Below are 15,350 nucleotides of genomic sequence, written 5' to 3' on the forward strand. Positions count from 1 at the left end.
ATATAAGGAGCTGGGGGGCGGGGTGGCAAGAGGAGGCGACGGTGGGAAGAACAGAGGAGGAACCCCTGTTTCGGTGAAGAAAAAGAAGAAGAAAGCCGAGGGAACCAGAGAAAGAAATAAAAAAAAAGAGAGAGAGGGGGGGGGGAAGAGAATATTTTGTGATATTTTGGGAATAATGGGAGGTGAAGGCTTTCATTTGAAGATGGGAGGTCGTCCGGAGGCCATGCTCGGCTAAACATCCAATCTAGGGCTGGATGAAGCCCTAGCAATGTATCAGGGCAATTGTAGTTCTTACTTTTTTATTATTTTGTAGCTTGTTTAAATTCTTATTTTTAATGAAATATTTCTTTATGATATTTAAACTTTGAGCATGCTAGTCACTAATCATGTTTGCTAAAGTAGTCTAATATGATCCATGCCTAGGAAGATGAAGTGTGCTGCATCCTAGATTAACATACTTAGGTAGACACTTTATGCTACACCGAAGATGGATCTTCCTAACACTCTTTATGATTTTATTTTAAAAGGCTTGTAGCCAAATTGCATGCCTCTCCAAAAGACAAAAAATCAAGAACACAGTCCTTGATGCAATGCTATGTGGTGGATTCCAAACCCTAGATCTATTTACTCTGATAAATTCCAATTCGTACTCATAGTTTAATTTAGATAAATCCAGTTAGCAAATCCTTCTTCTTGATTTTTTTTTTTAAAGAAAAATAACTTATTCTTCAATCTCTGTGGACCGACACCCATAATCACTATCTTACAGGATATGTGCTATTGCGTGGTTTATTTTTAAAATTGAAAGAACCGATCAATTTTTGGCGCCGTTGCCGGGGATTGCTAGCATAGTTATTTTTCCTATCATTAAAAAAAAATTAAAAAAAAATTCAAATATATATATATATCTAAAATAAAATAAAAATTATTTTCTATTATTGTTACTTTTCTTATCTCCTCTTTCTCTCTCACTAATTTTTAATTTTTCTTTTTATACTATTTGTTCAGGAATCGAGAAAAAATCTGGGATGATCAAAAGAAGAATTGCTGGAAAAGGAATGCTATAGAGGTTTGCCTATAAAAAATTTTAAATTGCTGGAAAAATTTTCTTTGGTAACCTCTAAACCTTTCTTGTTTAAATTAATTATTAGCTTAACATTTTGTGATGATTGTTTAATTTTAATTTTAGCAAAATTGTGAATGCATGCCTGATACACATACACCAATTAATCTGCACTTAGTAAGGGCAATCACCCCAACAAGATAAGAGCCGGATTTCATCACCGGACTCTTGCCCAATTTAGGTGAACTCAATCTCACATAGTGTCACTTTAATTAAAATCAATTAGACGTTGGCTCCTACGGACATTCGAGCTCAATAGGACGAAGATCACCGAAAGTTGCACCAATTTTGCCCTGTGGCTTAGTTGATGTCTAGGCAAGATTTGTCCCTATAAGGAAGACAGTTCATCTGTTCGAGGCAAGTGGGTTTTAAGTGGGACCTTTGCGAATGCATCGTGACCCCTCCACTTACCTGGGAGCTTACCTGGTCAACTCAGTTCATTAGACCGGATTGGAGGCTTAGGTGCCCTCTTCAAACCAGTTAGGAGCTGTCTAGTGATTTTAGGGCAAATACAAGAATTGATGTATTTCTTTTTTTATTTGCATGCTTGACTGATCAAGTACTAGTGTATGCAAGGGAGTCGTTCTAGAGTACGTGACCTATTACCTTTTGACCCAGAAATAGAACGGACTCTTAGGAATATTCGAGCTGAGATCAGAACATTAGAATCATCCCCACCTCTTGAGATGGCTGAAGAACAATCCAAACTTCTGAGGGAGTACTTTACTCCCACCATTTATACTTTCCCATCTTGCATTCAATTACCTGAAGTAGCAGCTGTACAATATGAAGTAAAGTCTAGTGTGATCCAAATGCTCCCATCTTTTTATGGGCTCACCAATGAAGACCCATATAAACACCTAGATGAATTTCTTGAGATTTGCACCACTGTCAAGATTCAGAACTTCACTGATGATGCTCTGAAACTTAGATTATTCCCCTTCTCCCTTAAAGATAGAGCCAAACAATGGCTGAATTCTCTAGAAGCTAACTCGATTCGTTCTTGGGATCAAATGCAACAAGAATTTCTTAAAAAATACTTTTCCATAGGAAGAACGAACCAGTTTAGACGTGCCATTACAAGCTTTTCCCAAACCGAGGGAGAAGAATTTCATGAAACTTGGGAGAGATTTCGGGACCTAATCCATAAATGCCCACATCATCAAATACCTAAATGGAAGTTAGTGCAATGTTTCTATGACGGATTGACTGAACGAAACCGTCAGATGATCGATGCTGCATGCGGGGGGACTTTTATGCTTCAAAATGAGCATTAAACATGGCAATTATTTGAAAATCTTAATGAAAACTCCCTCCACCATGCTTCCTGTTCTCGTCAAGCACCCCCCGAGTTCTCGAAGAAAAGGGACCATTTGTGAAATAAGTCATTCTATGGACCTGTCTAGCAAGGTAGATGCATTGTCCCATAAGATTGACCAACTGATGATAGGTGGGCATTTTATTAACTCTTCCCAAGCACAAGTGTGTACTATCTGTTCTAGCCCATCCCACCCTATTCATGAGTGCCCCTCAGCGCCCCAATTCCCCGAACTCATGCAAGAACACATCAATGCTGCTCAAACACAGTCCAGACCGGGTAATGACCCATTTTCCAATACATATAATCCGGGATGGCGGAATCATCCAAACTTTTCTTGGAAGCAGCAAGCTTCGAATACTGCCCAACCCTACTCCCAAAATTTTCAAACTCCACAAAATATTCATCCCTACCGTCCCTCGACTTAATTTCAACACACTCCTCCTCCACCCCAAAGAAACACAACTTTTGAGGAGAAAGTGTTGAACGCCCTTCAAGGTTTGGAAACCATTACACAATTGGTGCACTCTTACACGCAATCAATCGCCAAGCTAGAATTCCAAATGGGGCAACTAGCTAATGCACTGAACAAGCGAGAGGAAGGAAAGCTTCCAATCCAACCACTAAGTAATCTTAGGGGACAATACATGTCTCAAGAAAATCAACTAAATACAATTCATCATGAACAAGCCAATGCTTTGACTACCCTAAGGAGTGGACGTGTAGTAGACAATAAGATTGGGGAGGATAACAATAAGGAAGGTGGAGAAGAGGATAAAAATGTGTCAAATGAAAATCTAAAAACTTCTTCTTCTTCAGCTAGTCCACCTTCTGCCAAAACTCACATCCCAAAGGCTCCATTTCCTGAAGCTCTTAATTCACCCTCTCCCTTGGCAAAAAAGGAACTTCACTAGAGGAGATGATGGAGGTTTTCAAACAAGTTAAAATCAACCTTCCGCTTCTTGATACTATTAGACAAGTTCCCTCCTATGCCAAATTTCTCAAAGACCTTTGTACCCAAAAGCAAAAATCTAGGACAGATGTGCCTAGAAAGGTCTTCCTAACTGAGCAAGTGAGTTCTATTCTCCAACACAACACTCCTCCAAAATTCAAAGATCCTGGTACTCCCACCATCTCTTGTGTCTTAGGAAATAATTTCATTGATTGAGCACTCTTAGATCTAGGGGCGAGTGTCAACCTTTTACCTTATTCAGTTTATGAGAAACTTGGGTTAGGTGAGTTAAAACCAACCTCGGTATCCCTTCAATTGGCTGATCGATCTGTAAAAACACCACATGGGATAATTGAAGATGTTCTTGTCAAGGTAGACAAATTCTATTTTTCAGTAGATTTCATCGTCCTTGATATGGAATATGAACCTAATCCTAAGAAACAAATCTCCGTGATCCTTGGGCGCCCCTTTTTAGCAACAGCCAATGAGTGCATCAATTGTAGAACGGGGATAATGAACATATCATTTGGGAACATCAAGGTAAAATTAAATGTGTTCAATGCATCCGACCAACCCGCGAGAAAAGTTGAGTGTTTTATAATAGACAAAATAGATGACCTCATAGAAGGAGATGCGAAAACTACCTCACTGTGTCTGGCTGAAGACAATAAACTTAGCGCTTGTTAGGAGGCAACCCAATTCTCTTAGATTTTTTTTAACATTGAGGACAATGTTAGGTTTAGATTTGGGGGTTATGTTTAAGTATTTTTAAGCATTTTTGGTTTTGTTTGCATCTCTTGCATTCGTTTTCACTTCACAATGTCAGTTTTAGGTTTGGGGGTATTCATCTTGATTTTCATTCAAAAAAAAAAATTTGTGTTCATAAAATAATAATAATAATAAATTTAAAAATAAAAAAAAGTTTTTGTTTTTAAAACCTAATTTCTATATATTTATGTGAGAATGATAAATACACAAGGTATATAAAATCTAAAAAGCCCAATGATTAGTCGGAAGTAATACAAATTTAAGTTTTTTTTATTAAGTCTCTCTTAGGGAGTTGTAAGCTAATTAATACTTTGGAATTTCACTACACACTGGCCGACCCTTCTAAGGTCTAGGCTCGACAATATGTTGATAGTATAGTAGCAACCTTGGACCCTGATGAATCATACTTATCTAATTCAAAAAAAAATAAATCATCAATAAAAATGGATTTAGTCAGGAACATCGAAAAGGGCTACCTATTGTCAAAGGTCAAGTGGGCTTGTGATGAGGACTCCGAGCATAAGTTCGTAGGGGAGTCTTGATGCCCGACATCTTATGCTAGCTGGTGTGAGAGTTGTCGACTGACTGCTCGTTACACGGAGAAATCACCACAAGAGTAAAAATGCACAATTTATATATATATTTTTGTAAAAAAAAAACTCTGTATTGACCTTGAAAAAAGACAATAGTGTGAAAGCCGTCGTTGTAAAAATTCGAGTAAACTGAAATATTACAGATAAAGCCCGTGAGGTACTAAAGTAAACATCCACAACTCTCGAAAACCTGTAGATAAGATGATTTTGAATCCGTGAGCAGGTCCTTTCGACCAATTCTTGGAAACTACTAGTATTAGCAATATTTTGGAGATCCGAACCCTTAGCTTGTGTACGGTCCAGATTTCACCGAGCACTCCAGTATAAATGAGTCTTACAACTCCCTAAATGGAAACTTAATAACTTTAACTTAGATTGCATACTAACCTAGAATTTGGGCTGACTTAGTAAATAAAACCGTGTGTGCTTTGAAATATTTATCATTTATGTATCTTAAATTAGATTTTAATAATAATAAAAAAAGAGAGAGTTTTTGAAATTCTTAGCTAGTATGCATTTGGAATTTGATTTAGATCAATCGATTTACAAAAAAAAAATAATCATAACAATAAATGATATTGAAGTTTGTGGGTATCTTCACTGGAAACCCTCACGAGACTATAACTCATCCACTAGGATAACCTAGGGGTTTAAAGCCTTGTTGCATATCGTAAATGCAATCGCGATGCCTGCGAAAGTGAGTTAGAGTTTTTTTTTTCTCTAATTTTATTTTGCTCGAGGATTAGCAAAACATAGGTTTGGGGGGTGTGATAAGTGCTTAATAATTTATAATTTAGTTATCTTTTCATAGCACTTCTCAATGTTCTTAAACTGATAAATACATATTTTATCATGAAATTGAATAAACATTGAAATAAATTTAAAATATGGTAAGAGGTAAATAATACTTTTCTTAAAACAGATTCTAAATTTGTCTCTCTTCTGGTTGTGATCTTTCATGAAAACATATAAGGAGGAGATTGTGTTAACTCATTTTAGTAACCTGATAGAGTTGTAATCAAGCTAAGATTATGATTAAATAGGTTTTGATCCTGATTAGATAATTATTCTTGTATGAAGAAAAAGGTTTGATTAACCCTTTTTTATTAAGTCACAGTCCTGCTTTTAGTCTTGTCGAGTCCGATCTGAAGCAATTTAGCAAGAATTAAATTTAAATGACATTGGGCTCGAGAATAAGTTCAAGCAAAGCAACGATCATGATCCACCTCAAACCTAAAGTCAATTTCCAACCAATTCCTTAACTGCCTCATATAAAATTTATAATTTCAAAACAAAAAAAAGGAAGAAAGAAAATAATAGATGTAATAAAATAAATAGAAATAATTTCGAGAAGAATTATTAGATTCACTGTTCATATGAACAGTGTCCCGTGAAAACACTGTTCATATGAACAGTGTTACAAAAAAATAATAAAATATATAAACCCACTGTTCATCTTCTTCCCCCGCTCCCCGCAGTGTATCACGGCCGAGATGACGTCGCCTGAGAGACCCTCCATGCAATCTTCCACGCGGTGCAGCCAGCCTCCCGTTCCTCCGCCTCTTTCTCCGCCTGCATCCCCACCTCCGCGCTGCCGTTCCGAGCGTCCGAGACAGGCTCCCAGCGTATCACGCCACGGATCCGGCCACCTTCTTCTTCGGCTCCTCCCAACGCTCCCGGCTCCTCCAGCTCATCCTGCAGCATCTCCTTCATTCCCAAATCAGCAAGCCGTGATCTTCTTCTTCCGCGCCCTAGCTCATTCCGCACGTCAACCTCCTGGAATCCCGCGGCCAGCTCCACTGATCCGGCCGTCTGCAATCAAACCGGCACCCCAGCAATCACGCCGTCCTCCTTTCGGATCGACGCCCCTCTGCAGCTCTTCTCCAATTCCAGCATCCGCGAGCAATCGTCCCACGCATCACCGGCAGACCAGCTCTCTTTCGGATTTGAAATCCCAAGCATCCGCCTCACAGATCGCGTCCGTTTTCCCCTCCTCTCCACGTGCTTGCTGGTTGATATGATGAGGGGATCTATATAAGGAGCTGGGGGGCGGGGTGGCAAGAGGAGGCGACGGTGGGAAGAACAGAGAAGGAACCCCTGTTTCGGTGAAGAAAAAGAAGAAGAAAGCCGAGGGAACCAGAGAAAGAAATAAAAAAAAAAAGAGAGGGGGGGGGGGGGGGGGGGGGTAAAGAGAATATTTTGTGATATTTTGGGAATAATGGAAGGTGAAGGCTTTCATTTGAAGATGGAAGGTCGTCCAGAAGCCATGCTCGGCTAAACGTCCAATCTAGGGCTGGATGAAGCCCTAGCAATGTATTAGGGCAATTGTAGTTCTTACTTTTTTATTATTTTGGAGCTTGTTTAAATTCTTATTTTCAATGAAATATTTCTTTATGATATTTAAACTTTGAGCATGCTAGTCACTAATCATGTTTGCTAAAGTAGTCTAAGATGATCCATGCCTAGGAAGATGAAGTGTGCTGCATGCTAGATTAACATACTTAGGTAGACACTTCATGCTACACCGAAGATGGATCTTCCTAACACTCTTTATAATTTTATTTTAAAAGGCTTGTAGCCAAATTGCATGCCTCTCCAAAAGACAAAAAATCAAGAACACAGTTCTTGATGCAATGCTATGTGGTGGATTTCAAACCCTAGATCTATTTACTTTGATAAATTCCAATTCGTACTTATAGTTTAATTTAGTTAAATCTAGTTAGCAAATCCTTCTTCTTGATTTTTTTTATAAAGAAAAATAACTTATTCTTCAATTCCTGTGGACCGACACTCGTAATCACTATCCTACAGGATACGTGCTATTGCATGGTTTATTTTTAAAATTGAAAGAACCGATCAAAGATTGATTCCGGTACAGTACCAGTTCGGTACCGGTCGGAACCGATATCGAACCGATCGAGATAGAAAAAAAATCTGTCCGACATGTGGACACGCACGCACCCGCGCGTTACCATAGAATGGCATTAAATACCATTTTGTGCGGCATTTAAAGCCCACGCGAGGCAACTCATGCGGGCTTGCTGCCCCGCGCTGCGAGCCCGCACAGGGAATCGAGGTAGCGTGGGGAATTACATGCGGGCGCAGTTCCCTGCGAGCGGGCGTGAGCGGGCTCGCGGTTTCCGACTCGTGCTCGGTTCTCCACTCGGCGCGTGTGCAAGGTCTCTCTTTTCCGGTTCCTTTTTTCAGTACTTGCCTTCTCTTCTTCTCCGCTTCTTCTTCTCTTCTTTCTTCCTCTTCTTCCCCGCTTCTTCTTCTCTTCTATCTTTCTCTTCTTCCTCCTCTTCTTCCCCGCTTCTATGGGTGTCGGTCGCACCAGTTTCGATTCTGTACCAATTTTCACAGCTAAACCTACCAGTAGTTGTCGGCACTAGTTCGGTACAGCCTGAACCGACCGGTTCCGGTCGGTTCGGCAGACCTTGGCATCAGCCAAATTAAATTTTAGGGCATACTTCTAACACCTGTCATCCCCAAGAAACTACAAACCTCTGAATATTTGTTGGCTTATTCCATTATACCATGGCTTCCACTTTTATTAGATCCATAGAAATTCTATCTCCAGATATGATGTGTCCCAAAAATGCTATCGTATCCAACCAAAACTCACACTTCTTCAATTTAGTATAAAGTCTCTCGTCTCTCGAGATTTGTAGTATGTATCACAAATGTTTCTCATGTTCCTCTTTACTTTTTGAATAAATGAAGATATCATCAATGAATACCACAATAAATTGATCTAGAAAAGATTTGAATATTCTCTTCATTAAATCTATAAAGGCTATTGAAACATTGGTCAATCCACATAGCATCACTAAGAATTTATAGTATCCATAACGATTTCTAAACATGGTCTTTGGTATATCCTCTTCGTTGATTTTCAACTGATGATATCCTAAGGGAAGATCAATCTTAGAGAAACCTGTGTACCTCATAGCTAATCAAACAAATCATCTATTTGAGGTAAAAAATACTTGTTCCTTATAGTAATTTTATTCAACTCCCTATAATCAATGCACAGTCTCAAACTTTCACTCTTCTTTTCCACAAAGAATACCGGAGCTCCCCAAGGTGATCACTTGGTCATCTAAGACCCTTGTCCAACAAATCTTTCAATTAGTCTTTCAAATCTTTCAACTCAGCAGGGGTCATTTGATTAGAAGTTTTGGAAATCATACATAAACTAGGTACTAGATTAATGGTAAATTCAATTTCTCTATCCAATGGCAATCCTAGTAAATCCTTTGAAAAAATATCCAAAAATTCATTCATTACAAGAATACCCTCTATTCTCAATTCATCTTGTTGCATGTCACTTACTGAAACTAAGTAGCCTCTACATCCTTTCCTTAGCATCCCCCAGCTTGCAAAGCCAAGATGATACATGGAGGGGTAACTCTTCAATGAAAATGAACTCTAGTTCATCCAATATCTAAAAGTTCATACTCTTTCTATGACAGTCCACTGAGGCATGATAAGTAGCAAGTTAATCCATCCTCAGAATGACATCAAAATCTTACATATCTTGCACTATTAGGTCAACAAGCAACTCTCTATCTCCTATTTTGACTCTACATGACTTGTAGATATTATCGGTACTTAATATGTCTCTTACTAGTGTCTTAACATACAATTTAGTTTTCATAGGTTCACATAACATAACATGTAATAAAGGTGGTGGATATAAATGAATGCATAGTACCAAGATCAAACAAGACATCAGTATAAATATCAGATACAGGAACAATATCTATCACCACTGCATTAGAGGCATGTGCATTCTATTGGGTAAGAGCATAAACTCTTCCTTCAACTTGACTTTCTTCCTTGGCTTGAGTAGGTTTATTCTCATTTTGTTAAGGGTAGTCGCTATTTTGTGGCCCTTCTATCCATAACCAAATCAAGAACTAGTATTCCATAGGCAATTTGTAACCTCATAATCTCAGCCACACTGCGAACATTTACCACTTTCATTGTCATAGTTTTTTATCATCCATTGGCCTCTTAGCTCGATCCTTATTATTATTATTTTGTCCTTGAGACTGACTAGACTTGTTCCTTTTCTTTTAATTTCTTTCCCTCTCAACATGAGCTTTATTGACTTTCTTTTCAATTATTTATGTTTTGTTCACCACAGCTATATAGGCAGTTAACTCATAAGGTACCACTTATTTTCTAATTCTAATCTTCAATCCCATCAAGTTTATGCACTCAATTTTGCTCATCCTCAACGTACCTTGGAACAAACTTGGCCAGCTCTGTAAATTTAATTTCATATTCCATAGTAGTCAAATTTCTGTTTTAGATGAATAAATTTCTACTCTTTTTGCATCCTCATGCTTTGGGAGAAGTACTTGTCATAAAATGCTTTTCAGAATCTTTTTTAGGTGAGTTGTTCCCTATCTTGTTCATATTTATATTCCAGCATCTACCACTAGTTGAATGTCTCACCCTGCAACATATAGCATGCATAAAGGATCTTTTCATCATCATGGCATCTCGAAATGACAAATGCTTTCTACACCTTTATAAGCTAATTTTTAGCTTCCAAAGATTTTGTAATCCCCTTGAAAGCTAGTGGAGATAGCTTCTTGAGCTCCGCAATGTTACTTCGCTTCTCCTACTGCTTTCCATGTCCTTGTTGTTACTATGCATCATGCTTCAGCTGCATTTGTTGTTGTAATAGTGTTGTTGAGCAACTATTGCTGCATTTGCTGCTGCATCTGCATCACTCCAACCGAGGTTTACATTTTTTGGGCTATGGTTAGTCCTTGCTGCTCTGTCTGAGTGTTTATGATAGGATTAATGAATCCATCCTACCAAGAAGTACTACTGACCTACTGAAGAGTTGACGTAGTCGGGGGTGGCGTATGGGAAATGGAAAGGATGAAGATGGGGACGGTGGGTGTGGCAATATTTTTTTTTTTTTTGATTGTGGCTGCAGTTTGGAAGAAATAGGATGCTGAAATGTAAGAGAATGAGGGCTCTGATACCAATTGATGCAGATGGAGTGGCAAGATTGCTGGATTTTGGGATGATCCTGGTTGATCTCTCTCTTTTCTTTTCTTTTTCTTTTCTCTATAAATGGTGGCTAGGGTTCTTGGAGTGGAGGAAAGGAGAAAGATGATGATGGGATGTGGCTAATTTGGGTTCTATTGGATTTAAGGATTGGTGGCTAAATTGGGGATGGTGCTAGATTGGATAAGAGGTGGATGGACTTTGGTTTGGACCCAAAGTTGTTTGGGTTTCGATGTGGGGAGTTGAATGGCGTGAAGGGAAGAGGAGTCCTAAAGGGTTTAGGACTCTTGGTGGCTTTGGCGTGGGTGAAGGAATGGATGGATGTGAGAGTCTCACTCTTAACCCACATCCAAGAGTGAATGAAGGGATAAGAAAAGATAAGTATGGATAAGAAAAGATAAGTATGGATGGATGAGAGAGTCTCACTCTTAACCCAATCCAATGGTTAATGTGAAGGGAAGATGGCGTCTTACCAAACTTCCTTCAATCCTTCTTGGCATCGCACCAAGGGAAGAAGAATCTCTCTTCTCACATTGAACACTCACAAAATTCTCAAAACAATCTAATCTCTGAATTTTATTCTTCAACCTCTCTTTTATATAGGGCTCTTTTGGTTTGCGGAAAGTATTTTTTCTTGTAGGAATATGATTTCTGGAAAGAAAATTTCTGGGAAGAGAATACCTAAGAATGTACTTTTGGCATGTTTGGTTAAACATTAGAAAGTGATAGATTTCTAGAGTGCTTATGTTTGGTTGACCATCCACTTTTCTGAAAAAGTTATATGTAATTTCTATTATACCCTTAATTAAAATTAGGTCTTTAATGCCTCTTTAATGCTGAAGGGACTTTTTGAGAAAAAAATAAAGATTGAGTGATTTTTGCCTCATGAAAAAGTAACTTTTTCATGTTTCTCATAGAAAAGACTTTTTCATGAAATGTGGGAATCATATTTTCATGGGATACAACTTTTTTATCTCTTTTCTTTGAAAACTCCAACCAAACAAGAGGCATCTCGTTACTTTTCCGTTGACCACACTTTCCCTCCTTCTTTTCCCGCAAACTAAACGAGCCCATAGAGTAAGAGGTTGGAAAATTAAAGACTAAAACAACCAGAATTTTAGGACTCTAATTAAATATAGACTTTTTTAAATCAAATCAATTATTTGACAAAATCAACTGATGAAATCAATTGACGAAATCAACTGACGAAATCAACTAAACCAACTAAGACTTTCAAATAATTAGGACTCCTTAAAGACACATGGGCTAAGAGTCCAAATTACCTAGGATTTTTCAAATAACATATGGACTCAATAAACAAGACTCCAAATAAATTAGGACTTATGGACTTCAAATAAATTAGGACTCTTAGACTCCAAACAAACTAAGACTCTTGGACTCCAATAACAACTAGGACTCTTGGACTTCAAATAAGCTAGAACTTCTCCAATGTCACATGGACTCAATGTAATTGATGTTGGAACTTCTTGGATCCAATGTAATTCAGTGCTGAAACTCTTAAACCCAATATAATTCGATGCTGGAAATTTTGGACCCAATATAATTTGGTGCTGAAAATATTGGTCCCAACGTAATTAGGTGCTGGAACATTGCAGACCCGATGTAATTTGGTGCTCACCTAAGGAGGAGACTCATTCGCCATGCACGCCCCAGGCTTGGGCTCATGATCGTACATCAGGAGTGATGCCATCCTGATAGTTTGATGCCTCTCTCCCAACATCACAAGCCTCCCTTTTTACCCAACATGGAGGCATCTTAACCTATATCCATCAAATAGTAGCAAACCTTCAATAAACTTATTAATTTACTAAGATAACTTATATCACATCATCATAAATTAACACCCTAATGCTCTTAGTGTCTATCCACCTAAACTCATCTTATATATGATTCTGTTACTTATGATTAATTCATTTATGCTCTGATACCATGTTAATTGTCATGCCCCCACGCTCAAGATCATAAGCTAGGGTTCACGGCAACCTCCACATACTCATAGAGAACTCTTCACATAAGTATGCAAGATAGCTCACCATGATAGCATAAACAAGCAGTAAAATAAAATTAAATAATAATGTTCAAACTTTATTTTAAATAATTAAATCAAGATTAAATGTATCATAAAACTAACAATATTTAAAAGTCTTCCATCAATTTTAATAAAATTTTAATATGAAATAAAGATTGCCAAAATTCTGTCTTTAGTCACTCTCCCATAATGAAACCCCAAGTCAAGCTAATTCTCTGAATATGTTAAAATGGTAAAAAATTCTATAATGAGCTAGATAGCTAAATAAGAAACACTTTAAGTAAATAAATCAAAAAAATAAATAAATAATAATTTATAAAAAATAAATATATAGAATTTATTAATTTAAAATCAAATCTAGATATGCAACCTTAGCAAAATATCATACAAGCGAATCAAATCTTTTCAAAATTTAAATTTTGTCCATAAATTCTAATTCTTTCAAAATATTTAGTTCATTTTGGCAACCATGAGCTATGACTACATTTTTTTTTGTAGAACAGTCATGATACTGCATATTCTTTGTGGTGTATAGTGCATCATCTTGATGCAAAGTCATTCAGGATCGTGTATCTCCAATATTACCTTTTAGGACTAATGAAGTGCCCACATATTAACCTTTGTTGGCGGAATCCTTAATATAGTCAGGTTGAGAGTTCAAAATAATTATAGGATTTATATTTTAATTCGACAAAAATATAAAAAATCATGTGATATCAAAATCAATCGAACATATTCAATATTTCTGGTCACATGTCATTATAGTATTCTAAAATAAAGCATATTTAATAATAAGGTACCATTCATCAAATTCATGCATCATCAATAGTATGATTCAATATTTAGTAATATAATAATTTTACAAATTACCAATATTTTAAGAAAAGTGAAACATTATTTTTCTTATAAGCAAAACTAAATTACAAATCCAATCAATTTTAAAAAAATTCTCTGAGCCTGATATTTAAAAATTATATTTTCATCAATTTTTTATAATTACTTTAAGAATAAAAATCCTAAATTTCAATAATGTCATAGCTAGTCAAGTAGGAGTGCCTGCCATCTTGGTCATTCTGATCAAGATAATTTCATCTGATGATAGTTGGACTAGGATGCAGATGGTTTTGCAGAAATTGGAGGTGATCAAATCTAATAGTGCACGGTAAGAACCAAGGTGGAGATTGGCACACCATCTAACGGCAATGGATCAGGATCCTCTTTACCAAGGTTGTTCCAAAATCAATAAGAAGAACCCTTTACTGGATATAATAATTCTAGAGAAAGAGTAAAGAGAGGATCCATGTAGAGAGAGAAGTAAGAGAGAGAAAAAAGAGAAGAAGATAAGAGAGAGAAATAAAACTTTCTCTGTCTCTCTTATTTTTCTTGGCTTCTTGGCAAAAATAGGGGAGCTCATCCTCACCCTTTTCTAAAGAGTGGAATCCTCATGGCTAATGGTGGTTGAGGCTGATGATGGTACTAGCCACAATGGCACAACCAGACTTTTTGTAATTGGTGATCAGCGGTGGTGAAAGTAGCCAGAAAAAGTAACCAAAAAGAGGCTTCGACACTTGAACCCGTGAAACCATGGTATCAAGTGATTGGGTCTCCAACCATGGCTGCAAGCTGTTAGGGGGAATCGGATGGAGGCTTTGGCAACGAGCACTGGCGGCAAGAATAGCTGAAAAGAAAGAATAGGGCCAAAAGAAATAAAACGGAAAAAACATGGCATTGGCTTTCTTAACAAAATCACGATATCTGGTTGAAATTCAGGCTATCATTATAGAAGAGGGAGAGAATGGTCAATTAAGAGATGCCATACTCTTACCTGGCTTCTAGCAATGATTGGCCACTGCTACAATGTTGGTGGTGGCCAATGTTCGAGGAGAAGACTGAAGAAGAATCTGGAGGCTAACTCGGATTGGGGACTAGGTTCGCTAGTGAGCTTGAAGAAAGGATAGAAGGGCTCTAAATGGAGCCGAAAGGGTATCAAGATTGGCCCAAAGTGGGATTTCGTTCGACAATCTTGAGAAGACGTATACTGCCATTAGGAGTCTTCTTCTCTCATCACACTATTAAGCACGTGCCTTCCTTTTTTTTCTTTTTCAGGCCATTTTCTTATATCTAAGCCGATCAAGTGGACCAGGCTTAGCTCTTCATTAGCCCAGTTGGGTTGGGTGTTACAGAACCTATTCTAGATCTTATGCTCCAATCAAATACAAACTTTGTTTCTATCCTATATGGGTAGAGTGAATCTTAGTTTCTACTGTAATGGATAGAGCGAGGATGATAGTTTCATGCAATTTTTATAGCTTATACTTTCAATGATTTTTAAAGAATTTATCTTTTTATACCCATTTCCTCCATTTTGCTTGCTTACGGACAATCACACATGCCATTTGACACTCTCCAATTGATATTGCTCATCTATATAAGATATCCTGGAGATTTTAGGTTTGGAGATGAATTTATTCCTCTATCTTATGCTCCAATAAATGCGACCCACTTGTACAAAA

General features: G+C 37.5%; 1 non-coding gene across 1 annotated transcript; it reads right to left on the reverse strand.

Annotated features, from left to right (window-relative positions):
- Positions 1–2,185: 2,185 nt before the first annotated feature.
- On the reverse strand, positions 2,186–2,291 carry LOC120112067 (small nucleolar RNA R71). Its single transcript, XR_005508903.2, has one exon. It is a non-coding gene; the product is annotated as a small nucleolar RNA R71 (small nucleolar RNA).
- Positions 2,292–15,350: the final 13,059 nt, after the last annotated feature.

This window comes from Phoenix dactylifera, chromosome 12 (genome assembly GCF_051530095.1).
Source record: "Phoenix dactylifera cultivar Ajwa chromosome 12, Ajwa_hap1_PhDact_Kaust_v1.1, whole genome shotgun sequence".
Taxonomy (NCBI): domain Eukaryota; kingdom Viridiplantae; phylum Streptophyta; class Magnoliopsida; order Arecales; family Arecaceae; genus Phoenix; species Phoenix dactylifera.